Genomic DNA, 26,844 nt, shown 5'->3' with positions numbered 1-26,844 from the left:
TAATCTGTAAATAGCTGTTTCTGGATCCCTACCATCATCAAAACAGAGTGCATCACTGGTTTGTTGGATGATATACCTTTAATGCACCTCATCCTTTGTGTTATCCAGCTAATATCTCTTCAACAGAGAGGAGAAATTAAGAGATGAAAGCAACGGTTTAATCATCTCTGCAGCCACTTTTCCATGATGTGGCCAGTATAACATGCTCTTACTGGTGAAAGGTCATCTTTAGATTTTTAAGTATATTCTCCCCTGTGGTAATACTACAATCAAGCAGAAGCAGAGCCAGTCTCCAGCTATCGGACACAACCAGGGACCTCAAGGAGAAAACAAAAATTGTTTATTTTTTGTTATATTTCTGTTTTCACTGGCCATATAACACTTTGTGAGCGCTATGTGGTGTACTAAAGCGTTGGCATAGCCAATACTTATGTAGGACCTGGTGATCAAATGATCTCTGGCTGTCTGCTGGCATTGTGGAGCTATTGGATCCAAGCAGACCCAGATTAGCTCTCCCAGTGACCTACTCCATGGAAGTCTGCTGATTTCCCTTGTAAATGGGGCTCATATAAATCCGCCAGTTACAGTGGAAAAATAATTATGAATAAAATAAAAAAAGGAAACATTTTTATGTAAAATAAGTTTTATTATGTAAATGTAAGAAAAAAAACCCCTACACATATTAAGTATCTACATTACCACAATAACCTGGATAAGTTATTCAAAAGGTTCTTTGGTGTAAAACGTGAGCAGTAAAAATTAGGAACAACACAAATAAACAAAAAAAAAATGCTTTTTTCAATATTTAAGTCACAGAAAAATATTTAACAGTACTGAAAATATTACATTCTGTTGCACATAAAGAAAAGCCACATGCAGCCTCATCCGTGAAATGTGGAGAAGCAAAAATGAAAAAACTTTGCCAGTCATTTCAGGTCTTTGAGGGGTTAAAGTGCCCATGACAAAAGCAAAAAGTGTCAGCATAAACTGACTATCAATAGTAGTGGGAAAGAAATATAGTCCAAATAGGGTCTTATCCAATATAAAAATTAAAAGAGAGAAACTCAGAGAGGCTCACCTCATGTGGTTGTGCAGGTCACAACCACCATAAATGCCTGTAGGCCGCTGAATAACCCACGTTGAGATCAAACAATGGAAATGAAAAAAGGGTTAATCTCCTGCGCCACCACACAGTCCAAACAGTGTAGATTAAATATGATTTATTTGTCAACGCTTTTCGTAGCCCTCAAAGCCTTCTTCATCAGGACATGATATATCATTATTGTCCTGATTGAGGGCATTGACAATAAATCATATTTAATCTACACCATTTGGACTGTGTGGCAGTTCAGATGAAGCCTTTGAGGGCTTTTAAATGCATTGACCAATAAATCATATTTAATCTACATCATTTGGACTGTGTGGCGGTCCAGATGAAGAAGCCTTTGAGGGCTTTGAAACGCATTGACAATAAATCATATTTAATCTACACTGTTTGGACTGTGTGGCGGTCCAGATGAAGAAGCCTTTGAGGGCTTTGAAACGCATTGACAATAAATCATATTTAATCTACACTGTTTGGACTGTGTGGCGGTCCAGATGAAGAAGCCTTTGAGGGATTTGAAATGCATTGACCAATAAATCATATTTAATCTACATCGTTTGGACTGTGTGGCGGTCCAGTTGAAGAAGCCTTTGAGGGCTTTGAAACGTGTTGACCACTAAACCATATTTAATCTACACCATTTGGACTGTGTGGCAGAGCAGCTATGTGCGCACGTCGCGTAAAAACATGCAGTTACGCTGCGCTTTGTAGCGCAGCGTAACTGCATGCGTCCTGCGTCCCCTGCACAGTCTATGGAGACTGTGCAGGGGCCGTGCGCACGTGGCGTTTAAGAGCGCAGCGCTTCGGCTACTGCCGAAGCGCTGCGCAAAAAGAAGTGACATGTCACTTCTTTCCTGCGCTTTGCCGGCAGCTCCTGCTCTGTCTATGGCAGGAGCTGCAGGCAGAGCGCATGGAATCGGCGCATTTCTGCAGCGATCTAAAGCGCACATGTGCTCTTCAGATCGCTGCAGAAATTTCTGCAGGGCTTGTACGCAACGTGCGCACATAGCCTTTTCTTCACTTCCATTGTTTGAGCATAAACTGACTGTAATCCATAGAGCACAGATTAAAAACTAGGTGAAATAAAAAATAAAAAGGTATTCATTTGTTTTTATTTATTTGCATTTGTTTTCCTGAAAGTAGAGCAGGAATCCCATTGAGTAATGTCTTCACTATTTCTTTGTATTCGTTTTCCTACATAACTGTCACGTAGGATTTATTTCCATTGTAAGCTTGTTAGCAATTTAAAATGTGTTGACAAGTAAAATGACTATACGATCATTTAATTGACCAATTAAAGTTCCATATTCTTTCTTGACTTCAAAGTAATTTAACGTTCAAGAGCTTTTTTTTTCTGCAGCTCAAGAAAGGTGGACGAGAGGAGGATGGATCCCCACTGTTCTGCTTGTTATGGAATATGTGAGTGTTACATATTTAAATATGAAAGACTCTCTTATACTGGAAAGCTTGAAGTCTATCACAATAAAGAGATAGTAAGGTTAGCGAACCCACAATAAGGAGATATGTTAATTTCCAAGGCACGTAACCTATCCGTCTTCGGCTACAAAGACTGATTTATTCTAATATCCGTTCCCTAAATGTATCAGTGTTTTGTAAATAAAGTCTTTTCTATTTGTAGCACATCCTAACCACTGTTAAATCCTTGGGAAACAGCCAACGAGTCATACAGATCGTGTATTCAATTCTAAGCGAAAACAAAGTGAATACATTTTTTTCTTAACAATTCTAGAATAGTATTTCCACCTCTCCCCAGCTATAAAGCCCCTATTAAGTATAAAGTACAGTTATACTGTGGGAGTTTTATCTTGTCTGCTTTCTTGTGAAAGGATCTGCTCCGTTGCTTACCATTGCTAATTTAGATGGCCCTACTGCTTTTCATAAGATAAAATGTTAATGCTAATTTAAATACATTTTGATCACACTTCAAAGGCATGTCATGCCGGGATGAAATGAAAATAAAAGAGACAAGCTGATGGAGGATGAAGACTCCACAGCTTAATGCCAGTGGCACAGTCTAGTCTATTTTAAGCATGCTTATTAACAAAAGCTATATGCCAAAGCATTTTCTTTTTTCTGTAGACTGTAATGGTTATTTCATGTTATTTACATAAAAGTTTTTAATGTTAATTGTGCACTTTAATCATTGGGGAAATTATCGAAGACATTGCTGCAACCATTTGTTATATCATAAGATAAAAAGATTTATTAAACTAAGTTATTACATTTTTCTATATATGCAATGACAAGTACTATTCTGTTTTTTTCTCAAATTGGTCCACCATTTTGTACTGATTAAGTTAATTCTATATTTTTCAAGGTGTGAAAAGAAATTCATATTTTTCTATTTTTTTTTCCCTTACAATAACATACCGTAATTAACCCCTTCACGACCGGCCGATTTTTCGCTTTCCGTTTTTTTTTTTCGCCATTCTTTTTCTGAGAGACGTAACTTTTTTATTTTTCAGTCAATATGGTCATGTGAGGGCTCATTTTTTGCGGAACGAGCTGTACTTTTAAATGAAACCATCAGTTTTACCATATAGTGTACTAGAAAACGTCAAAAAAATCCCAAATGCAGAAAAATTGCAAAAAAAGTGCGATAGCACTATGGTTTTTGAGATATTTTATTCACTGTGTTCACTATATGGTAAAACTGATGTATCTATGTGATGCCTCAGGTCAGTGCGAGTTCGTAGACACCAAACATGTATAGGTTTACTTTTATATAAAAAGTTAAAAAAAAATCGGACGTTTGTCCGAAAAAAGTGGCGCACGTTTTACGCCATATTCCGTGACCCGTAGCGTTCTTATTTTTCGGGATCTATGGCTCAATGACGGCTTATTTTTTGCGTCTCAAGCTGACGTTTTTAACAGTACCATTTTTGCGCAGATGCTACGTTTTGATCGCCTCTTATTGCATTTTGCGCAAAAGTAGTGGCGACAAAAAAACATTGTTTTGGCGTTTGGAATTTTTTTGCCGCTACGCCGTATACTGATCAGATTAATTGATTTTATATTTTGATAGATCGGGCGTTTCTGAACGCGGCGATACCAAATGTGTGTATATTTTTAATTTTTTTAACCGTTTAATTTTCAATGGGGCGAATGGGGGGTGATTTGAACTTTTAGGTTTTTTTGTGTTTTTTTTATTTTTTAAAACTTTTTTTTAACTTTTTCTTTTTATTTTACTAGTCCCCCTAGGGGGCTATTGCGATCAGCAATCCGATCGCTCTGCAGTATCTGCTGATCACAGCTACAAGGCTGTAAACAGCAGATACGCTCTCTTTCTCTTTTGCTGTGCCGCTGGCACAGCGAAAGTGAAAGCAAGTCAGGTGTAGTACAGGACTCATCACATGACCCTGTGCTACCATGACAACTATGGGAAGTCACGTGATCGCGTCACGTGACTTCCGGTATCGGGCGGTAAGTAAATGTTTACCGCGATCGCGCTTATAATGGCGCTGTCACATATTGACAGCGCCATATAAGGGGTTAAACGGCACGAGCAGATAACGATTCTGCTCGTGCCTAGCAGGCACACATCTCAGCTGTGAAAATCAGCTGAGATGTGTGCTGATCGCAGCATGATGCTGCCGGCAGACCGCGGGCAGTAACATTATGACCGCAAGGATGTAATTTTACGGCCCGCGGTCGTTAAGAGGTTAAAAGGGAACTTTTTCATTTTTTTACAGCTTTGAAACCAAGATCTCTGTGTTATTGTGCAATTTAACCCCCTAAAGCCTGCTTTACACGTTGAAATTTCGCATACGATATCGTATGCGATTTGCAACGCCCCCATCGTATGTGCAGCACGTTCAATTTGTTGAACGTGCTGCACAAACGATTAACCCCCGTCACACATACTTACCTTCCAAACGACCTCGATGTGGGCGGCGAACGTCCACTTCCTGGAGTGGGAGGGACGTTTGGCGTCACATCGACGTCACGCGGCAGCCGGCCAATAGAAGCGGAGGGGCGGGGCTGAGCGGGACGTAAATATCCCACCCACCTCCTTCCTTCCGCATTGTGGGCCGGGAGCCATAGGAGGCAGGTGAGATCTGTTCATTATTCCCGGGGTGTCACACACTACGATGTGCGCTACCCCGGGTACGATGAACAATCTGACAATTCGTCAGGAATGAACGACGTGCATGCGATGAACGGTTTTTCGTTCAATCGCAATTGCACGTCGCTGTCACACGCTACAACATACCTTACGATGCCGGATGTGCGTCACTTACGACGTGACCCTGCCGACACATCGTAAGATATCTTGTAGCGTGTAAAGCGGGCTTGAGTGCAAAGTGATGCAGCTGTGCCACCTTCTGTAGACCTCTGATGTCACCGTGGTGGGTAACACCGTCCGAATGGTGAAGTGGTCATACCGGGCACGTGCAACAGGCTTTTTGATAGGGGTTAAAAATAATATATATAAAAAGGGGAGAAAAAATATATAAATAAATAAAAAAATAAACAGTTTGTGATGCCAGTTGGGATGTTCGGCTTTGATATGGCCGGGTGCTGTTGAAGGTCCCCAGGAGTTAGGTGGTGATGCATAGTGCCAGAGGGTTGTCCTCTCACCCCCTCAATTAGGGCAGGTTCCTGAGGAAGTTGAAGTAAGGATGGCACAGCAGAGAATAATCGGCCAGAGACAGAACAGGGAGCTTTTACTTTTTACTGAAGCTCTGCAGAAAACAGTCTGGAACCTTCCGTACAGCATACAATAGGATGGTGGTTTGACCTGCCCCAATGAGAGTTCAGTTTCTCTGCTGTGCGGTAGTGTATTTCTCCTGCTGCTACTTGCCGAACTGGGAATAGGTATCTTGAAATCGTGTGATTTTCAAGACAGAAAAACTCTGGATCCTTGATCCCGTCCAGCGAGCAGGCGACTTGAATCCTATTAGAAAACTTACTGCTGCTTGTAGAAATTTCCGGACTCAATAACATCACTGAGCTCTTAGGCAGCTCCTTTAATGCTCCTTATAAAAAGGCTCTAAGCAGTCACTCAGTTTGCCAGTGACCCTGAAAGTCTAAGTGGCCAAGGAACTGATACCCTGTCAATTTGCAGCTGGCTCCTGCAGAGGTTTCAACAGTCCCTCAGGCCAGGACGTCTCCATTTTACACTCCTCTCACATGCTCACCCTGACACAAACTAAATTTCATCACACTTAAGCTCCTCCCATTTATCCTTCTAGGATGCACACACAAGCTTTATCTGCTCTGGTGAACAGCCCCAGTAAGGGAATGAGAGCAAATGTTTGTATCTAATGAAAAGCAGAGAAAAACGAATCTCATTAAAGCTGGTGTAATGCCTGCCTGGATCAACAGACTCAGGGGGAATGTAATGGACAGACTAGAGGGAAGCCACTCACCAAGTAGGACCCCCAGAACCCTGAAACCCTTTAACCCCTATACAGGGATTTGGAATTACACAGGGCCCTGGAGATCACTACCTGTGGAAGGCTGCAGTTCAATGAGAGTAGTCGTCAGGCAGGGTCAAACCAGGAATAGCAGAACAGGGACAGAATCGGCAGACAAGGACGTAATCAGAAAATGGAGCAGAGGTCAAATCCGGATGGGGCAGTGAGGTGCAAAAACAGCAGGCAGAAGGGTAGTCAGAAAACACTCAGAAGTCAGCACACAGGAATCACAAAACAGAATAGGGCGGGCCAGGAGCCAGGAAATCAGAACTATCTCTGGCAGTGGTCATGTGACAGGAGGGGGAATAAGAAGGGTGTGGTGTCTTACCATTGGCTGTAGCTGAATGCTGGCAACTTCAGCTGGAAGACACACACCACCCACAGTCAGCCAACGGTACTGCAGATCCCAAGATAACCCAGCCCAGTGGATGATCGGAGCCTGCGCCCACCGGTGCCGTTGGCATCAACTCCTCTCCCATCACCAGCACCATCCACGGCAGGAACACGGCGTCGCCTGGTGATCGGAGCAGAAGTCGCTGGAGCAGACTCCGGTGGTGACGTAACAGTTGGCAATACATGTAACACATATTGAGATATACATACAGCCATTCTTTGTGGCAACTCAGGCACGAGGTGCCACACACCTGTACACCAGTGCTGGAGGCAGTGTATCTGGATGGGGCTCTGTTCATTGTAGTAGCTGTTGGCTATGTTAAATAACCAGTATCTTTCTCAAGCAGCAGCAGCTGGAACTAATCTCTGATAACTGTTTTTAACTATTTAGATGCTGCTGTCAATCTGTGTCAATGGCATTTAATTGGACCTCCCATTGACCCCCTTCCACAATGTGATTAATGGGCACCGATCAATTCCCATGGCAGCCAGAAACATGCTGAAGCACTTGTCACTGCTATCTTAGTACTACTATGAAGCTCAGTCATAGGCTAAGCTTCATAGGAGTCCATACTTTAGACTATATACTGCTAACCTTGGAGTCATTATAAATATCTACACAGCATAGCTACTGGGGCAGAGGGTGCGGTTAACTCAGGAGCCCACCTGGAGCTACCTTTAGCAGCTTGTATTTTAGCAGTTAAACTCTGCTCTAGAGGAGGAAGACAGGATCTCCCTGCACTAACTTCATGCTCCAATGCGATGACATCACCATGTTTGTCCTCCCATGCCTTGGTCCTGTCTGCCAGTGAACTCTTCAGGAGCCATTAGTAGGTGAGTATATGTTTTTGTTTTTTTTTTGCGCTTGGGGGAAAACTGGGGTTCATAGAACAGTGTGGGAAAATACTGGGGGCCATGACATAGTGTGAGGGAAATATTAGGATCCATGATACAGTATGGGGGAAAAACTGGGGGCCATATTAGAGTGTGGGGGACATAATGGGGGTCATATTACAGTGTAGGGGAAGCACTGGGGGCCATGAAATAGTGTGGGGGAAATACTTTGGGCCATCTATACATTGTAGATGAAATACTGGGGTCCAGCCATACAGTGTGGAGGGAATACTGAGAGCTTTCATAAAGCGTGAGTAGGGCTACTGAGGGCCATCATACAGTAGGGGGTTATTGGGAGGTTATTGTGGGCTGTCATACAGTGAGAGGGGGCTACTGTGTGGCCCATCATTTTGTGTATAGGGAACTGTGTATCTATCATGCTGTGTATAGAGAGCAGTGAAGGGCATCATGCTGTGTAAAGGGGAACTATATATGAGGGACCCAGGAGACATTATTAAATATTAGGTGTGCACTTAAGAAACATTATTGCTATTAGGGCACTCATTGTTTTGTGATTGTGAACTGTGCACACTTGGGGCATTATTATTTTCTAGGGGGCAAAATGGGGACACTGTTTTCTAGCACACTTGCACAGGGCATTAATATTTTCTAGGGGGCAATTTTACCATCTAGAAGGCACAAAGGAGGCATTTTACTTTCTAAGACACACAGTGGTGGACATTATATGGAGTATTAAGAACAGCAATAGGGACACATACGGCAGCAATGGCTCAGCATTGGGGTGACAGTAAGATGGGAAGTTTGTGAAAGTTGGGAATAAATGGGTCCAATGCTGGAAATGTGAGAAGTTAAACGTGTCTTTGTTGTAAACTTTGCAGACAAGCCGTAACTAGAACAAGTTATGTCTTTCTGAGCCAGATGGAAAAGATGAGAAAATTGAACAACTCCATCAGAAAGAAAGTCAGTGGAAAGTCACCATCTTTAACTGTACTGTCACCTTTTACCCTGACTGGTAAAAGGGTAACAATATTTTGAACTGTTGACTTTCAGGATCCATATCTTGCCATCCACTACAGCTTTGAGGGAAAGACTACCTTAATTTTATAGACAATCATCTTGGCTCTCTCATATATAAATTTGACTTACAAATAATTAGCATATTACTAGTTATGCAGTTTCTTGTCATGTCACTGCATTGTTACAGTTTTGCTCTTGGAAGGGAAAAAAACCCTTGCTCTTCCTATATACTACAAATTAAAACTTCTCACATTCCCTTAAATATCAGTGTGTTATTAGGTTTATTCCAAAGTGAAAGGTCACTGATATGAAATCAAGGAGCAGCCATGAAGATTTTCCTAGAAGAGAGAAATAGAATCATACAGCTCATCGATAGCAATCTCTCAGCCTGGTAAATTGCCAAACTGCATCATGTGAGTGTCATGGCAGCTGAAGAATATGAAACAAAGTCCATACATTCATTAAAAAGCCAAGAGGTGGACATCCAGGCAAAATATCGGAGTCAACAAGTCAGCTCATAAGCAGGTCTATCAGTTCCGATGCAACAAACACTGTAGTGTAGATGGTTCATATGCTTCATAAAGTGAGATGACAGGTGTCAATGCAAGCACTTTGAGACACACACTACACAAGTCTGGAATGGTGGCCCAAAAAACGTGAAGAATCCTTGACTTCAAAATTTTCATAAGCGTTAGCTTGCATTTGAAAAACAGGATGAAAAGTAGACAGTAGAAGATTAGAAACAGGTGATTTGGAGCAATGAGACGAAAGGCAATAGACTAAGTTCTGATGGGTGCAAATAGGTCTGGAAGAAACAAGGGAAAAAGGGGCAAATGGATCAAGTAATTGAAGCAACTGTCAAGTTCAGTGAAGAAAGCCTGATGATATAGGGTTGTTTTACAGGCAAAGGTGTTGGATGCTTGTCCAGGATCAATGGTGGTCTCAATGCTGAGCTATATGTGAGTATTGTCCAAATTGAGTTACTTCATACAATCGAGTACTATGGGTATGTAAAGGAGGACATGTTCCAGCAGGACCATGACCCAAAGCATATGTCGAGATTGGCAAATAAATGCTTCAATGACAATGAAGTAGATGTGCTGGACTTTACCCCACAATCTCTAGACCTCAACCCAATCAAACATTTGTGGGTAGAGTTGAAGAAAAAGCTGTATATATACCCAAGTGAGTCGACCAGTAAGCACCAACATTGGAAACATGTAGAAGAGACCCGGAATCAGATTTCAGTTAAGATATGCTTGAATCTGATCAAGAGCATGCCCAGAAGGATTCAGGAAGTGTTGAAATCCAAAGGTGGATTTACAAAATACTAAGAAAATAGTAAAAATGTAAATTTAGATTTTCAACTGCAACACGGTAACAATGCAGTGACATGGCAAAAATCTCCAAAACTAATCCTATGCTAAATATTTGCAAGTCAAATTTAAGTATGATTGTCTATAAAATGAAGGTAGTCTCTCATTTGATGCTGAAGTGAATGATAAGATATGGAGCCTGAAAATCAAAAATTCAAAACATGGTTACCCTTTCGCTTGTCAGTGTATATCTTCAGGACTGGTATGTACCACTATATGGTTACTGTATTGCGATAATATCTGTGTTAAACTTTATATAGTAATTTTGCTTAACAGTCATCTACTAATGTTCGACTATACTACACCACTGCAGTTGTACACATGGTTACCTGATTAGAGCAAAGAAGGCATGAAGGTATGGACCCAGCACCAATTCCAGTAAAATATAAAAAAATCTCTTTATTGAAGCATGTTAAAAATCGCGGAGAAAAGCCGCAAGGTGAACATTAAATCATAGGTGATCTTAAGCCACCTTGCGGTGGCTTGAATCCCTAGCTATGCCTCTGGTACATCTGACTCCCTTTTACATGACTGATGAAGGGTGTTATACCCTAACATTGCTGTCTACTTCTGTACCTACTGCTTTACCTACTCCAGTGTAAAAATTGGACATGAGGCATTTGAGAAATTGTGTTTCACTCACCAAAAAACATGGCATTTAACGTGCAAGTTCTTCCTCTCCTTTCTTCTTGCTACATTGTGTGTGGTTGTTTTTTAAAATGCTGCTATTAAAAAAACTAATCAACTTGACTCAAAAAAAACAAGCTCTCGCAAACTCTATTGACAAAAAAACCCCAAAAGTTATGGGTCTTGGAAAATTGCCACACAGCCAAAATTGTATTTAACTTTTTACAACCTTATACATTTTTTTTCACCTGTTAAATAAAATATATGCAAGTTTGGTATCACTAATTATACTGACCAGGAGAATTGTGTTTCCAGTTTATTTTTACCATATACTTCGGATTGTAAGATGCACTTTTTCCCCCAAAATTTGGGAGAAAAGTGGAGGTGGGTGTTACAGTCTGAAATGTACATGGCTCGCTTTGGAATAGGGTGGCAAAGGTGGTGGAGCGGTATCACAGGAGGAAGGAGCAGGGTTGCTGCTGCAGGAAGCTGGTGGTGGCAGGATGGGGCAATCACATGTGTCCACTATTAAAGATGCAGGTAAAATATATCTTTGTACCGTGTTAACCAGTAGAGATAAAAAAAGTTTGTTTAAAAGAACTGAGTCCTCAGTAGTTGATACCTTTTAATGGCTAACTGAAAAGATGGTAATAATAGCAGCTTTCCAGACTACTCAGGTCTCTTCATCAGACTCAGTATAACACAAAATCTGAAGAGTCACATATTTATACACAACAGGACTTAAGGTCCAGTCACACTAAACAACTTACCAGCGATCCCAACAACGATAGGGATCGCTGGTAAGTTGCTAGGAGGTTGCTGGTGAGATGTCACACTGCGACACTCCAGCGATCCCACCAGCAACCTGACCTGGCAGGGATCGCTGGAGCGTCGCTACACGAGTTGCTGGTGAGCTCACCAGCAACCAGTGACCAGCCCCAGCGCCGCGTGGAAGATGCTGCACTTGGTAACTAAGGTAAATATCGGGTAACCAACCCGATATTTACCTTGGTTACCAGTGCACGCAGCTACACGTGCAGAGAGCAGGGAGCAGCGCACACTGAGCGCTGGCTCCCTGCTCTCCTAGTTACAGCACACATCGGGTTAATTACCTGATGTGTACTGCAGCTAAATGTGCACAGAGCAGGGAGCAGTGCACAATGCTTAGCGCTGGCTCCCTGCTCTCCTAGCTACAGCACACATCGGGTTAATTAACCCGATGTGTCCTGCAGCTACATGTGCACAGAGCAGGAGCCGGCACTGACAGTGAGAGCGGCGGAGGCTGGTAACAAAGGTAAATATCGGGTAACCAAGGACAGGGCTTCTTGGTTACCCGATGTTTACATTGGTTACCAGCCTCCGCAGAAGCCGGCTCCTGCTGCCTGCACATTTAGTTGTTGCTGTCTCGCTGTCACACACAGCGATCTGTGCTTCACAGCGGGACAGCAACAACTAAAAAATGGCCCAGGACATTCAGCAACAACCAACGACCTCACAGCAGGGGCCGGGTTGTTGCTGGATGTCACACACAGCAACATCGCTAGCAACGTCACAAAAGTTGTTAGTTAGCAGCGATGTTGCTTAGTGTGACGGGGCCTTTAGAATGGGGCAGTAAATAAAACAAGTGACATGAAGCAGAATTATCAGTATGGTAAGAGGACAAACTGTTGTGGCCATAAATCTTGCTGCTGTTCTTTGTGAAAGTTTTATTGACCTATGATTAGGATCTAGTCCAGGGCTGTGATGCCCCCGGATGGTCTGAGGAACACATCTCTTAATTGATGTAAAAAGACATAAATCCATGAGACACATTCATTCCTGCTCTGAATGTGTCAAATGTCATCATAAGTTTGTACTCCCAGACTCTCCTGTCTCTTTGGGACTTGAAATTCCCTTTCAATACCAGCAATTTCATGTCCATGATGCTGTGGTCTGGGTTACAAAAATGTTTGGCCACAGGTAGATCCATCCTTTTTTCTCTAATTCTGTGGCGGTGAGAATTCATCCTTGTCCTAAGCTGTTGTCCGGTCTCCCCTACATACAGACCCCCAGTTGGACATTTGGTACATATAATTAAGTACACCACATTGGTTGTGGTGCAGCTGAAGGTACCTGGGATCTTGTAGTCCTTATGTGATCTGGGAATCTTTATCTTGTCTGTTGGCAATATAAATGGACAGGTCTTGCATTTTTTCTGGTTGCAGGGAAATGTTCCTGTTGTTGTTGGAGAGGATAGGGAGCTTGTGACAATGATGCTTCTTAGATTCAGGGTCTGGAAAAATAGATTTTAATCGGGCATCTTTTTGCAGTAATGGTTGTAGTTTCCGTGCGGCTGCTCTTAACACCTCTAGATGTGGATTGTAGGTGATTACAAGAGGTACCCGGTTGTTTTCGTCTTTAGTTTTATAATGTAGGAGATGGTCTCTTCTTGATATTCTGGTGGCTCTTGCAATCTGGTTTTCAATTGTTCTTTGGTGGTAGCCTTGATTCAGAAAGGTCTTTCTGAGGCCTTCAAGGTGATTGTCTCTATCTGTGGTGTTGGAACATATCTGATTGTACCTGATGGCCTGACTGTACACTATAGAATTTTTTATATGTTTTGGATGAAAACTGTCCCATTTCAGGTATGTTGGACGGTCAATTGGCTTCTTGTACAGGGATGTCTCAATTTCATTGTTCCGTAGTTTAATGATGGTGTCCAAAAAGTTGATTTCAGTGCAGGAGTAGTTGAGTGTTAGGTTGATGGTGGGATGAAACTGATTAAAGTGTTCATGGAAGGTCTTCAGCTGCTCCTCAGACTCTGTCCAGATGATTAAAATATCATCAATGTAACGGTAGTAGGCCAGAGGCCTGATAGGACAAGAGGATAAAAAGTCACTCTCAAGCTTGGCCATGAAAAGATTTGCATATTGTGGTGCCATTTTGCTTCCCATTGCAGTCCCAGTCTCCTGTAGATATATGTTATTGTCAAATGCAAAGTAATTATGGGTGAGGATGAATTTTGTAAGTTTTACCACAGAATCGGCATCAATTCCTGTATTTTCCAGGAAACATTTGCAAGCATTTAATCCATCCTGGTGGGGAATATTCGAGTACAAGTATTCCACATCCATGGCAAGAATGGTTCCCTTTGGTAGAGGACCTATTGCTGATAGTTTTTTCAATAGGTCAGTAGTGTCCTGGATGTAGCTGGTTGTATCTCTTACCAAGGGTTTAAGGATACCCTCTACCCATCCAGAGACTTGTTCAGTGAGGGTGCCCACACATGAAATGATGGGTCTTCCTGGGTTTCCAGATTTGTGAATTTTGGGATTATTATTGTTATTAAAGAGAATGAATAGTTACTGCTCCCCATGCCCATAATCCTGCCTTCCTCTTGACACCAAACCCTCAATAGTAACTAAAATTACTTAAAACTGACAAAAGTAATGTGTAATTTAAATTTACTGTATACGAGTATCAACTAATGACAATCTGCTATTGCTTTTTGGTTCAACAGAAAATAAAAGACAAAAAGTAATGAAGATAACATGGACAAACATTGTTACCATTAACATTTTATTGCACAAACTTGTAAGCCAATCAATGCAAAGAAATGATTTTTGTAACTCCCACTGAGACTTCTGCACCTGTCTACAGGTATGTTGGCCTATTTCTCACGAGCAAACTGCTTCAGCTGTCTCTGGTGTGAAGGTGCCTTCTCCAAACTGCATGTTTCATTTCCTTCCACAAATGTTCAATAGGATTTAGATCAGGGCAAATAGGAGGCCACTTCAGAATAGTCCAATTGTTTTCTCTTAGCTATTTGTGGATGGTTTTAGTTATGTGTTTTGGATCATTATCCTTTTGGAGTACCCATAACCTATGACTCAGCCCAATCTGTCTGACCCGGGCAGAACATTTAGCTCTAAAATGACATGAGTCTTCAGATTTCATTGTATTCTGCACATATTCAAGACACCATATACAACCCCAAAACATTACTGTGCCTCCTTCATGTTTCACAGTAGGTACAATCTTGGTTTTTTTATACAGTCATATGAAAACGTTTGGGCACCCCTATTAATGTTAACCTTTTTTTCTTTATAACAATTTGGGTTTTTGCAACAGCTACTTCAGTTTCATATATCTAATAACTGATGGACTGAGTAATATTTCTGGATTGAAATGAGGTTTATTGTACTAACAGAAAATGTGCAATCCGCATTTAAACAAAATTTGACCGGTGCAAAAGTATGGCCACCCTTATTAATTTCTTGATTTGAACACTCCTAACTACTTTTTACTGATTTACTAAAGCACTAAATTGGTTTTCTAACCTCATTGAGCTTTGAACTTCATAGGCAGGTGTATCCAATCATGAGAAAAGGTATTTAAGCTGGCCACTTGCAAGTTGTTCTCCTATTTGAATCTCCTATGAAGAGTGGCATCATGGGCTCCTCAAAACAACTCTCAAATGATCTGAAAACAAAGATTATTCAACATAGTTGTTCAGGGGAAGGATACAAAAAATTGTCTCAGAGATTTAAACTGTCAGTTTCCACTGTGAGGAACATAGTAAGGAAATGGAAGACCACAGGTACAGTTCTTGTTAAGCCCAGAAGTGGCAGGCCAAGAAAAATATCAGAAAGGCAGAGAAGAAGAATGGTGAGAACAGTCAAGGACAATCCACAGACCACCTCCAAAGACCTGCAGCATCATCTTGCTGCAGATGGTGTCAATGTGCATCGGTCAACAATACAGTGCATGTTGCACAAGGAGAAGCTGTATGGGAGAGTGATGCGAAAGAAGCCGTTTCTGCAAGCATGCCACAAACAGAGTTGCCTGAGGTATGCAAAAGCACATTTGGACAAGCCAGTTACATTTTGGAAGAAGGTGCTGTGGACTGATGAAACAAAGATTGAGTTGTTTGGTCATACAAAAAGGCGTTATGCATGGAGGCAAAAAAACACGGCATTCCAAGAAAAGCACTTGCTACCCACAGTAAAATTTGGTGGAGGTTCCATCATGCTTTGGGGCTGTGTGGCCAATGCCGGCACCGGAAATCTTGTTAAAGTTGAGGGTCGCATGGATTCAACTCAGTATCAGCAGATTCTTGACAATAATGTGCAAGAATCAGTGACGAAGTTGAAGTTACGCAGGGGATGTATATTTCAGCAAGACAATGATCAAAAACACCGCTCCAAATCTACTCAGGCATTCATGCAGAGGAACAATTACAATGTTCTGGAATATCCATCCCAGTCCCCAGACCTGAATATCATTGAACATCTGTGGGATGATTTGAAGTGTGCTGTCCATGCTCGGTGACCATCAAACTTAACTGAAATGGAATTGTTTTGTAAACAGGAATGGTCAAATATACCTTCATCCGGGATCCAGGAACTCATTAAAAGCTACAGGAAGCGACTAGAGGCTGTTATTTTTGCAAAAGGAGGATCTACAAAATATTAATGTCCCTTTTATGTTGAGGTGCCCATACTTTTGCACCGGTCAAATTTTGTTTAAATGCGGATTGCACATTTTCTGTTAGTACAATAAACCTCATTTCAATCCAGAAATATTACTCAGTCCATCAGTTATTAGACATATGAAACTGAAATAGCTGTTGCAAAAACCCAAATTGTTCTAAAGAAAAAAGGTTAACATTAATAGGGGTGCCCAAACTTTTTCATATGACTGTATGCTTCATATAAAGTCTATGAACATAGAGTTAACATAACATGCCCAAATGCTCTAGTGTTGTCTCATCTTACCTAATGACCATCTTCCAATAGCTTTGTGGCTGCTCAATACGCATTTTGACAAATTCCAGTCTTGCTTTTTTATGATTTGCATTCAACACTGGTTTCATCTTCCATAAGGTCCACTTTGACCTTGACCTTGGAGTTCACTTGTTATCTCTTCGGACATTGTTCTGGTCTCTTTGGTTGCTATTCATAATTATATATATATATATATATATATATATACAAATATATATATATATATATATATATATATATATATATATATATATATATATATATATATATATATATATATATATTCATATCTTTAATTTATCATCAATTTTCCTCTTGTAGCCACATCTTGAAAAATTTTCTACAGTCCCATGGATCTCAAACTTCTGAATAATATGTGGAACCGTAGAAAAAGGAACTTTAAGCTGTTTGGATACATCTTGCAGTGTTTACTTTTAGCATGCTTGTCTATAATATTATTTCTAATTTGAGACAATGCTGTCATTAGCTTTCTTTGGTTCATCTTCAGTGTAGTACATACCATAGTACTAAACAGCACATTGACTACTTTGCACACTTTATATAGGCAGACTGACTGATTACAAAAAAATAATAATCCACAATTCAAAAGCAATGTCTGATTTTCATTAGTTGATATTCAGTAAATTTAAGTTGAAAATTACTTTTGTCAGTTTCAAAATATTTTGGTAACCGTAGTGCAGTTTTCTTCATTTAAGAAATATGTACCGTATTTTTCTGACTAGAAGATGCACTTTTTAACTAGATAATATCTTGCTAAAATGTATGCTGATGTTATAGTCCGCAGTCAGTAAGGTCCGCAATGCCAGACCTCCTGGACTGCTTCCTTAAATCATAGGGTAGAGCATTCTAAAGCGCTGTGCTCCTATCACTGAGATAACTAAGTGGCTGCATCCTTTTCTTTACCTAATTAATGTTGAGCAGAAGAGACTGAGCTGAGCTTATAGAAGGTTAAGGAAAGCTTGTGTCCACATGAGGGTTAATAGAATGGATCTTTGGAGCACTGGTTGAAGAAAATGAAAACTGTCACATGTAGATGGCTGGTTGACTTAAGGCTACTTTACACACTGCGATATCGGTCCCGATATCGCTAGTGTGGGTAGCCGCCCCCATCTGTTGCGCGACACGGGCAAATCGCTGCCCGTGCCGCACAACATCGCCCAGACCGGTCACACATACATACCTGTCCGGCGACGTCGCTGTGACGGGCGAACCGCCTCCTTTCTAAGGGGGCGGTCCATGCGGCGTCACAGCGACGTCACTGAACCGCCGCCCAATAGCAGCGGAGGGGCGGAGCTGAGCGGGACGTAACATCCCGCCCACCTCCTTCCTTCCTCATAGCGGCCGGGAGGCAGGTAAGGGGAGCTTCCTCGTTCCTGCGGCGTCACACACAGCGATGTGTGCTGCCGCAGGAACGAGGAACAACCTCGTTACTGCTGCAATAACGAGATTTGAGAATGGACCCCCGTGTCGCCGATTAGCGATTTTGCACGTTTTTGCAACGATGCAAAATCGCTTATCAGTGTTACACGCAACGGCATCGCTAATGCGGCCGGATGTGCGTCACGAATTCCGTGACCCCAACGAGTTTGCATTAGCGATGTCGCAGCGTGTAAAGCCCGCTTTACACTTAGCAGAAATGTCTCGTCTCCCAGACAGAAGCTGAACTCCCTACATTTCCATGTGCTACTCTGTCTTTTCACCATATGTAATGCCGTCCTTGTTTGCCCACATTTATGTGTGGTCATGAAGAGCACAGAAAATCAGTGTAGAACAGGATTGGTTGATATACTGTAAAATATACAATGGGTATCATTTATTGTATAGAAATTAGAATTACTCCTGCTAAAGTATACAGTAGGCTAAATTGTGTACAAGAAGTGTAAGTCACATAAATTAAAGACCATACACATTTTCCAAAATAAATGTAATTGTGTGCTTTATGAATTTTGGTGCAAGACAACCAAAGGAAACTGTATTTAGACCTTGTTATGTCACTGTTGGAGACCTTGGGTAATGCCTCTTATAGTTTTGGTACAACCCTCCTAATATACTTGTACCCATTTGGAAAAAAAACTATTACCCCCTTCTACCCTAGAGCACTAAGAAATGAGCGCGACCATAGACCACCAGCATTAGGGACATTACCCCCTCTGCATTTCTATATCACCAAGGTAGTTATAATATTCATTTTCCTGTTCACTTTTTTCCAAACCCAGGTGAGTGTTATAGGCAGGTGCATCTTACAGTCAAAAGAAACGTTGCATCACAGAACTTAATTTATAAGGCTACCATTATATAAAGCTGAGTGTATGTATGTGTGTGTGTATGTCTGCTAAAGGAATCCGCACCATCACATTTACAATCACGATATTTTGCACAGCCACCTCATTTGACTCAGGGAACGTCATGAACTATGTTTTGAGGGGGATATTTAACCCCACGCTTAAGTTATTATCCAAAGAACCTGCTTACATTAAAGTTAATGGAGCTGGAAAATACAGGTCATTAATAGGAGCTGTGATTGGTTGCTATAGGCAACGAAGGACAGACAGCATAAGAAACTTATGTTTGAGGTAATATGATATTGGTGGAGAGATGGATAGAGACAGACAGACAGAAAGACAGACAGAAAGACAGACAGAGAGAGGCAGACAGAGAGAGACAGTGACAGAGAGAGAGACAGACAGACATAGAGAGAGGCAGACGGAGAGAGGCAGATAGAGAGACAGACAGCAAGGGAGACAGGTAGAGTGAGAGAGTCGGAGAGACATGGAGACACACTTAGTTACTATCCCGGGAAACACTGGGTACTACAGCTTGTAAATATATATATATATATATATATATATATATAGTTGAAACCGGACGTTTACATCCATTATCTAAAAAGACACATCTGCATTTTTTTCTTACTATCTGACATGAAATCGGAATAAACCTTTCCCATTTTAGATAAATTAAGAAACATAATTATTTATATTTGCCAAATGCCAGAATATTGAGAGAGAGAATGTTTTCAGGCATTTTTAATAAATTTGTTAAAACATTTATGAAAAATGCCTTAAAAGATTCTCTCTCTCATTGTTCTGGCATTTGACAAATATAAATAATTTTGCTTCCTAATTGACCTAAAACGGGAAAGGTTTCCTGTCAGATAGTGAGAAAAATGCAGATGTGTCTTTTTAGATAGTGTATGTAAACTTCTTGTTTCAACTGTATATATATATATATATATATATATATATATATAGTATACTGTATATATTTTTAATAATTCTCCCGTAATAATACTATTAAATCTAGATATTTAAAGGCTTCGCTTCAAAAAAGCCAGCAATTCAGATTTTCTATAAAATGCAACGTAAAAGATCATAGAGGTGACCTTTAGCAGCCAAAGATTGTTCAACATAAATGTGATTCTTGGAGCACTTCATTTAATTCCAGTTTGTTCATATTTCTTTGTGTTAATTCAGAGGGATTACAATTCAGCCCTTTTAGTTCCGTAATAACATATTCTTAATATTCCTAAAAAGGTCAAGATACATTCCCATAAAGTTACCAATCTGTGTTCTTACAAAAGTACAGCGCTGAAATAGCACAAAATTATTCACCAACCTTTATTACTACAATCTATTTCAGATTTCTGCATTTCCATTACTAAGTTGCTTCTTTGTTATCGTATTTCTCCAGCTATTAGACTTATGATGATCTGCTATTCTTTTTGCCTTTCCCTACTGTATGACTACTCTGTCATGTCTGCCAATATTCTCTATCAATTCTTAGACCATCATTTCATAATGCTCCTCTATGCCTAATTTGCTCCACTGCCCCCTACATTTTGTCATTGTGTGACTTCTTAATGCCCAGAATTCTATTCCGAATGCATATTATTTCTCAGTCTGCATTGTTCAGTTCATGGATCTTTCAGGTCAGCTTGTTCAAGTCTATGCTTCAGCTAGATTATTGGAACAAATACTTATCTCTTTGTTTGTATTTTTGTGCTTCAGAAATCATGTCTTTGTACTTTGTGATTACCAGTTTCTTTATTTTTTTCAGAAATAATTGTAGAAGATTATGTTATGTTTGACTTTGTCAAAGAAAGCAGCATCTCCAGAAATGTGAAATACATAATTCTTCATCATAAGAAGAGGGTGCTACACCATCCCAATAGAGATTTTATCAATTCTATCTGATACATGGAACTATCACCCAATGTTTTATTTCTTTAGGATTATCTGAAGCAACTCAATAGATATTTTTTTCAGTTCTACTGATTTCTCTCAAATTTCTATTGCTCAGATGCAGCATGTGTAAGAAATGGGTCACCAGTCCTTCACCCAATGGATCCAGACACTGGTGTATATTTATGAAGTGTTTCCTTTTTAGACTGTGTAAACTTCTTCAAGTTTTACTACACAGTCTTAAAATGCGTCATACTTATTTGAAGTGGTTTTGTCAAGCTACAGCTGGAGGGGATTGGAACTCAGGTAGAAAGAGAACTTCTGAGTGCAATTAGACAGACGCCCACTAGAGGTTGCTAACAGAAGAGCAGGGATAGTCAATCATTCAGGGTCTATGCCAGGATCTCACGTCTGTACCGAGGAGAAAGCAAGTCAAAGAAGAGAGCCGAGGTCAGATATCGGGAGAGCAAGTAAGCACAGGGGAGGGAGTGGAGGACATGGAATAGGACCGGAGTCCGGGGACAGGGAGGAACGGAGGTAAGGTTGGGAAGGAGGGATGGAGGTCAGGATGGGTAGGAGGGATGGAGGTCAGAACAGGCCGGAGAAATGGAGGGACAGAGGTTAGGACAAGACGAACAGTACCGGGTAGCAGGACAAGAAATAGAGAACTTCTCTCAGGAACACACGCAGCAGATCTGAAAATATTACTGGCGGAGTCCCTAAGGTAGCAGAACCAAGATATGGTGGCGTGAATCCCGGAACGAGGCCAGAACAAACAGGCCCTCCCAAGGGACCTAGGCCCCGAGGCAGGATACAGGCACCAGCTCAGGAATGGCAGAGCCATGCATGAATCATGACAGGTTTATGTTGGTTTATAAATTTGGTGCAGTGTTTAGTATAACTTTACACAACCAATTTGTTGTATTAGTTTGTGCCAGATATTTTTGGCAATATTTTGGTGCTTTTTTGGCCCCACCGTACCTTTTTACACGTCGCTGTGTTCAATTGTTGGGTAAACCACAGAAAGTTTTTAAAACTCATAAATGTGGGCAATGTAAGACATGTTTCTTCCCATGGTAAAAGAAAAACCTGTAAGGAGCGCAAGATAAACTTTTACATTTAAGGAAAATAAAATCATGGTACTCACCTGAGCAGGTTGTGTACAGCCATAAACCCTATGAACGCCTGAAAATATCTGCTGCTGCTGCCTCATGGCTGGTGGCTGAGAAATTAACTCCTTCTGGATAGTGGACCAATTTGGACAATATCACGATTTTAGGCTGTTCTGCATTCTTCATTACTGCAGCTAAGTATTAAAGATTACAGCTTACAGTATACGAGCTGGCCCCAAAATGGAACAGCACATAGTATATAATATTTATTATATTATATTTAATTTATATCATATTTTAGTAGGTGAAAATAATAAAACAAATAGAATACAGAATGAATATAACAAAGAAATAAAATCTATGGTCCTTCAATCATCCATGTGGCGCATTCTGCAGTTATTATCCGACTGCTTCTAGGCTGAAAGTCGCGTGGTCCCCTGCTGATTTTTACTGCACGGTAAGTACATGTTACACTTCCACCTTACTGTGACAGGCAATTACCGGTGATGATGTGCATTCTATATGGGCATTACTGATTGTTTCTATAATCATAGTAGGACATGTACTTGTTGAGCCCGGCAGGGATTTTGGGGCTATCACAGCAGAATACTGAGTATATGATCATAGAGCATTTTCATATAAACAATCATTCCAATACATAATGTTCTCCATATCAGCACAGTCATGTTTACTTGCCCCATTTTAGAGCAGTCAGTGTGACAAAGGATTCAGTTAACTGCATCTACGCAGTTCTTATTTCTGTTATTTTTTTAGAATACATATTACATATAAGATGGTGCTCCAACAACTCTGAAACTTCTGATTGTTAAATATCTGAACGTGGGCACTGTATGGAAAACATAATGAGTTACCAGCTTAATTTTACAGATATTACAGAGCCCGTTGTATCTTTCTTCTTGCCAGTTAGTTGAAATGATTATTTTCATATAAAAAACAAAATAAATTGATATTTCTACCAAAGCTTAACTCTTTCATCCTTTTGGATAGGGCTTACCAAAGGAGGGCAATGTACCTGGGATGTATCCCCTTGGCTGGCAAATATTTCATTTTTCAAGCACAAGAATGGCCAAAAGATGTGTCAAATTTATTAAAGGGAATCTGTGATTCCCAAAATGTTAAACTACATAAACATTTATATAGGGGATGTAGCGGTATTTGCCTATAAATATCATACTAGGCAAATACCGCTTTATCTTAATATTTGCTGAAAAAAACTACTTTTATTCAAAATGCATATGGGGAGCTTAGGTGCCCCCTTGGTGTGGCCTATGCCTTTGTGCACTGTTTCACCCTAGTATTTGCATAACAAAGCCAATCCCTTATCTTGATTTACAGTGCTCCATTGGTAAAAGCAAACACTGCCTAGAATCAGTTTGTGCCTGCTTGCACACTGACACTATAGGAGCACAGTAGCGCACTCCATGTTTCAGGGCAGGTACAGTCTGATGCCCAGCTCTTGCTTGTCTGCGGCAGCCAATTGATGCACTTGGTCGTGTAGCGAACATGCGCTTTAGTGAGAAGAAGAGGGTATTCTGATGTGCCGGCAGTTTACTCACTTCAACGCCTACTACTCCTCACTAAAGCCATTCGAGCGGCGGCCAAAGACTCGCAAGAACCAGGCATCAGAATGCGCTCATACTGACATTTATAGTCGCCACTGCACAAACATGAGAACTGACTTTAGAAAACATTTGCGTTTACAAACAGAATACTGTCAGTCAAGATACAGGGCTGGCTTTAATATGTTAATGGAGAACATATTGGAGCACAAAGGTAAAGGCCACACCAAGGTTGCGTCAAATCGTTCTTATTTAAATATTAAATAAAAGTAGATTTTTCAGCAAAAATTTGATTTTTTTTTATGCTTGGTCTCCTATAAAAATGTTTATGCAGTTTATTGGAATTTTTAGGGTGACATTTGCCTTTTAAGAAATTTGGCTATACGTTCAACATAAATACTCCCCACCGAAGATTTTTTTTCTTAAAAAGAATGTTACTGAAGCTTTTGATGTTTTGAGCCAACTCAAGAAGTGGATTCAGCAGAAAGGAAAATAAAAATCCTTTCTTTATATTTTCTATTTCTTTTCAATACACTGCTGGTTTTGGCTCAAAAACCTGTAGTGGTTTATTTTTCTCAACAAAAAAAAAACACCTATGGTGAATTTATCCTAACATAGGGAGAAATCTTAACACTATGTGAAGAATAAAATTATTTGGGAAAAATTGTAAAATACAAGGTTACAATATAAAGATGATCAAGAAGATTTGAATGAACCTGGTTAATCAGAACTCCATGGTCGCTGGACCAGAGCCCTGCAAAATGCCTCCTACCTACCAGAAATCATTCCATTATAACACACATGATTAGAGTTGAGCGCGGTTCGTGGTTCGTGGTTCTCCAGTTCGCGGCTCGAGTGATTTTGGGGCATGTTCTAGATCGAACTAGAACTCGAGCTTTTTGCAAAAGCTCGGTAGTTCTAGAAACGTTCGAGAACGGTTCTAGCAGCCAAAAAACAGCTAAATCATAGCTTGGTTTCTGCTGTAATAGTGTAAGTCACTCTGTGAATCAAACTATTATCACATTTCAGTGTATAGTGTGCGTGAACAGCGCCTTCAGATCACTGCTGTTTCTATAATGGCGATCGCCATTTTTTTTTTTTTTTTTTCTTGTCTTCCTTCCCTAAGCGCGCGCGTCTTGTGGGGCGGGCCAGCATGTCAGCCAATCCCAGACACACACACAGCTAAGTGGACTTTGAGCCAGAGAAGCAACGGCATGTGTGATAGGATCTGCATGTCACATGTCCCTGCATTATAAAACCGGACATTTTCTTCACGGACGCCATTATCTGCCTTCTGCGTCTTTGGTGTCAGACATCACTGTCGCAGCTCCGTCTTCCTGAGTCCTATAGCCGATACAGCTGTATGCGCTGCATACACAGCGTTAGACAGCTTAGGGAGAGCACTTTATAGCAGTCCTTTTAAGGGCTCCAACCGGCAGGGTCAGAGAGCCATAGGTGACAGGTCCTGCAAACAGCAACAGCGTCTGTGTAGCCCAGGTCAGGGATTTCCTACCTGCATTTCACCATTAGGAGGGAATAGAAAGGCAGGCTTCCATTCCTCTACCCAGAGCACCACAATCCTGCCACTGTACCCTCTTGTCCTCTGCACACTCCAACTGATAACTAAGCCATTATACTAGCAAACACTCAGTGTACCTAGTGGCATCCTATACGTGGCTATTGGACTTTGCTATAGTCCCACTAGTGCAAAGACATTTGCAGAGCGCGTCTGCCTGCATTGCACACTACAACTCATTCTAACCAAGCCATTATACTAGCAAACACTCAGTGTACCTAGTGGCATCCTATACGTGGCTATTGGACTTTGCTATAGTCCCACTAGTGCAAAGACATTTGCAGAGCGCGTCTGCCTGCGTTGCACACTACAACTCATTCTAACCAAGCCATTATACTAGCAAACACTCAGTGTACCTAGTGGCATCCTATACGTGGCTATTGGACTTTGCTATAGTCCCACTAGTGCAAAGACATTTGCAGAGCGCGTCTGCCTGCGTTGCACACTACAACTCATTCTAACCAAGCCATTATACTAGCAAACACTCAGTGTACCTAGTGGCATCCTATACGTGGCTATTGGACTTTGCTATAGTCCCACTAGTGCAAAGACATTTGCAGAGCGCGTCTGCCTGCGTTGCACACTACAACTCATTCTAACCAAGCCATTATACTAGCAAACACTCAGTGTACCTAGTGGCATCCTATACGTGGCTATTGGACTTTGCTATAGTCCCACTAGTGCAAAGACATTTGCAGAGCGCGTCTGCCTGCGTTGCACACTACAACTCATTCTAACCAAGCCATTATACTAGCAAACACTCAGTGTACCTAGTGGCATCCTATACGTGGCTATTGGACTTTGCTATAGTCCCACTAGTGCAAAGACATTTGCAGAGCGCGTCTGCCTGCGTTGCACACTACAACTCATTCTAACCAAGCCATTATACTAGCAAACACTCAGTGTACCTAGTGGCATCCTATACGTGGCTATTGGACTTTGCTATAGTCCCACTAGTGCAAAGACATTTGCAGAGCGCGTCTGCCTGCGTTGCACACTACAACTCATTCTAACCAAGCCATTATACTAGCAAACACTCAGTGTACCTAGTGGCATCCTATACGTGGCTATTGGACTTTGCTATAGTCCCACTAGTGCAAAGACATTTGCAGAGCGCGTCTGCCTGCGTTGCACACTACAACTCATTCTAACCAAGCCATTATACTAGCAAACACTCAGTGTACCTAGTGGCATCCTATACGTGGCTATTGGACTTTGCTATAGTCCCACTAGTGCAAAGACATTTGCAGAGCGCGTCTGCCTGCGTTGCACACTACAACTCATTCTAACCAAGCCATTATACTAGCAAACACTCAGTGTACCTAGTGGCATCCTATACGTGGCTATTGGACTTTGCTATAGTCCCACTAGTGCAAAGACATTTGCAGAGCGCGTCTGCCTGCGTTGCACACTACAACTCATTCTAACCAAGCCATTATACTAGCAAACACTCAGTGTACCTAGTGGCATCCTATACGTGGCTATTGGACTTTGCTATAGTCCCACTAGTGCAAAGACATTTGCAGAGCGCGTCTGCCTGCGTTGCACACTACAACTCATTCTAACCAAGCCATTATACTAGCAAACACTCAGTGTACCTAGTGGCATCCTATACGTGGCTATTGGACTTTGCTATAGTCCCACTAGTGCAAAGACATTTGCAGAGCGCGTCTGCCTGCGTTGCACACTACAACTCATTCTAACCAAGCCATTATACTAGCAAACACTCAGTGTACCTAGTGGCATCCTATACGTGGCTATTGGACTTTGCTATAGTCCCACTAGTGCAAAGACA

At 41.2% G+C, this 26,844-nt stretch overlaps 1 long non-coding RNA gene across 2 annotated transcripts in view; it reads left to right on the top strand.

Annotated features, from left to right (window-relative positions):
* LOC142296709 (uncharacterized) overlaps window positions 1-24,273 on the top strand; it is an 86,527-nt gene extending 62,254 nt beyond the window's left edge. For both annotated transcript variants that reach the window (XR_012751687.1, XR_012751688.1), the window contains 3 exons: window positions 2,466-2,524; window positions 14,314-14,453; window positions 20,657-24,273. This is a non-coding gene — a long non-coding RNA (uncharacterized LOC142296709). The remainder of the gene's footprint in view (window positions 1-2,465; window positions 2,525-14,313; window positions 14,454-20,656) is intronic.
* Window positions 24,274-26,844: the final 2,571 nt, after the last annotated feature.

This window comes from Anomaloglossus baeobatrachus, chromosome 3, assembly GCF_048569485.1.
Source record: "Anomaloglossus baeobatrachus isolate aAnoBae1 chromosome 3, aAnoBae1.hap1, whole genome shotgun sequence".
Lineage (NCBI taxonomy): Eukaryota > Metazoa > Chordata > Amphibia > Anura > Aromobatidae > Anomaloglossus > Anomaloglossus baeobatrachus.
The sequence above is the reverse complement of the archived record's forward strand: the minus strand, read 5'-3'. Positions and strand labels throughout refer to the sequence as shown.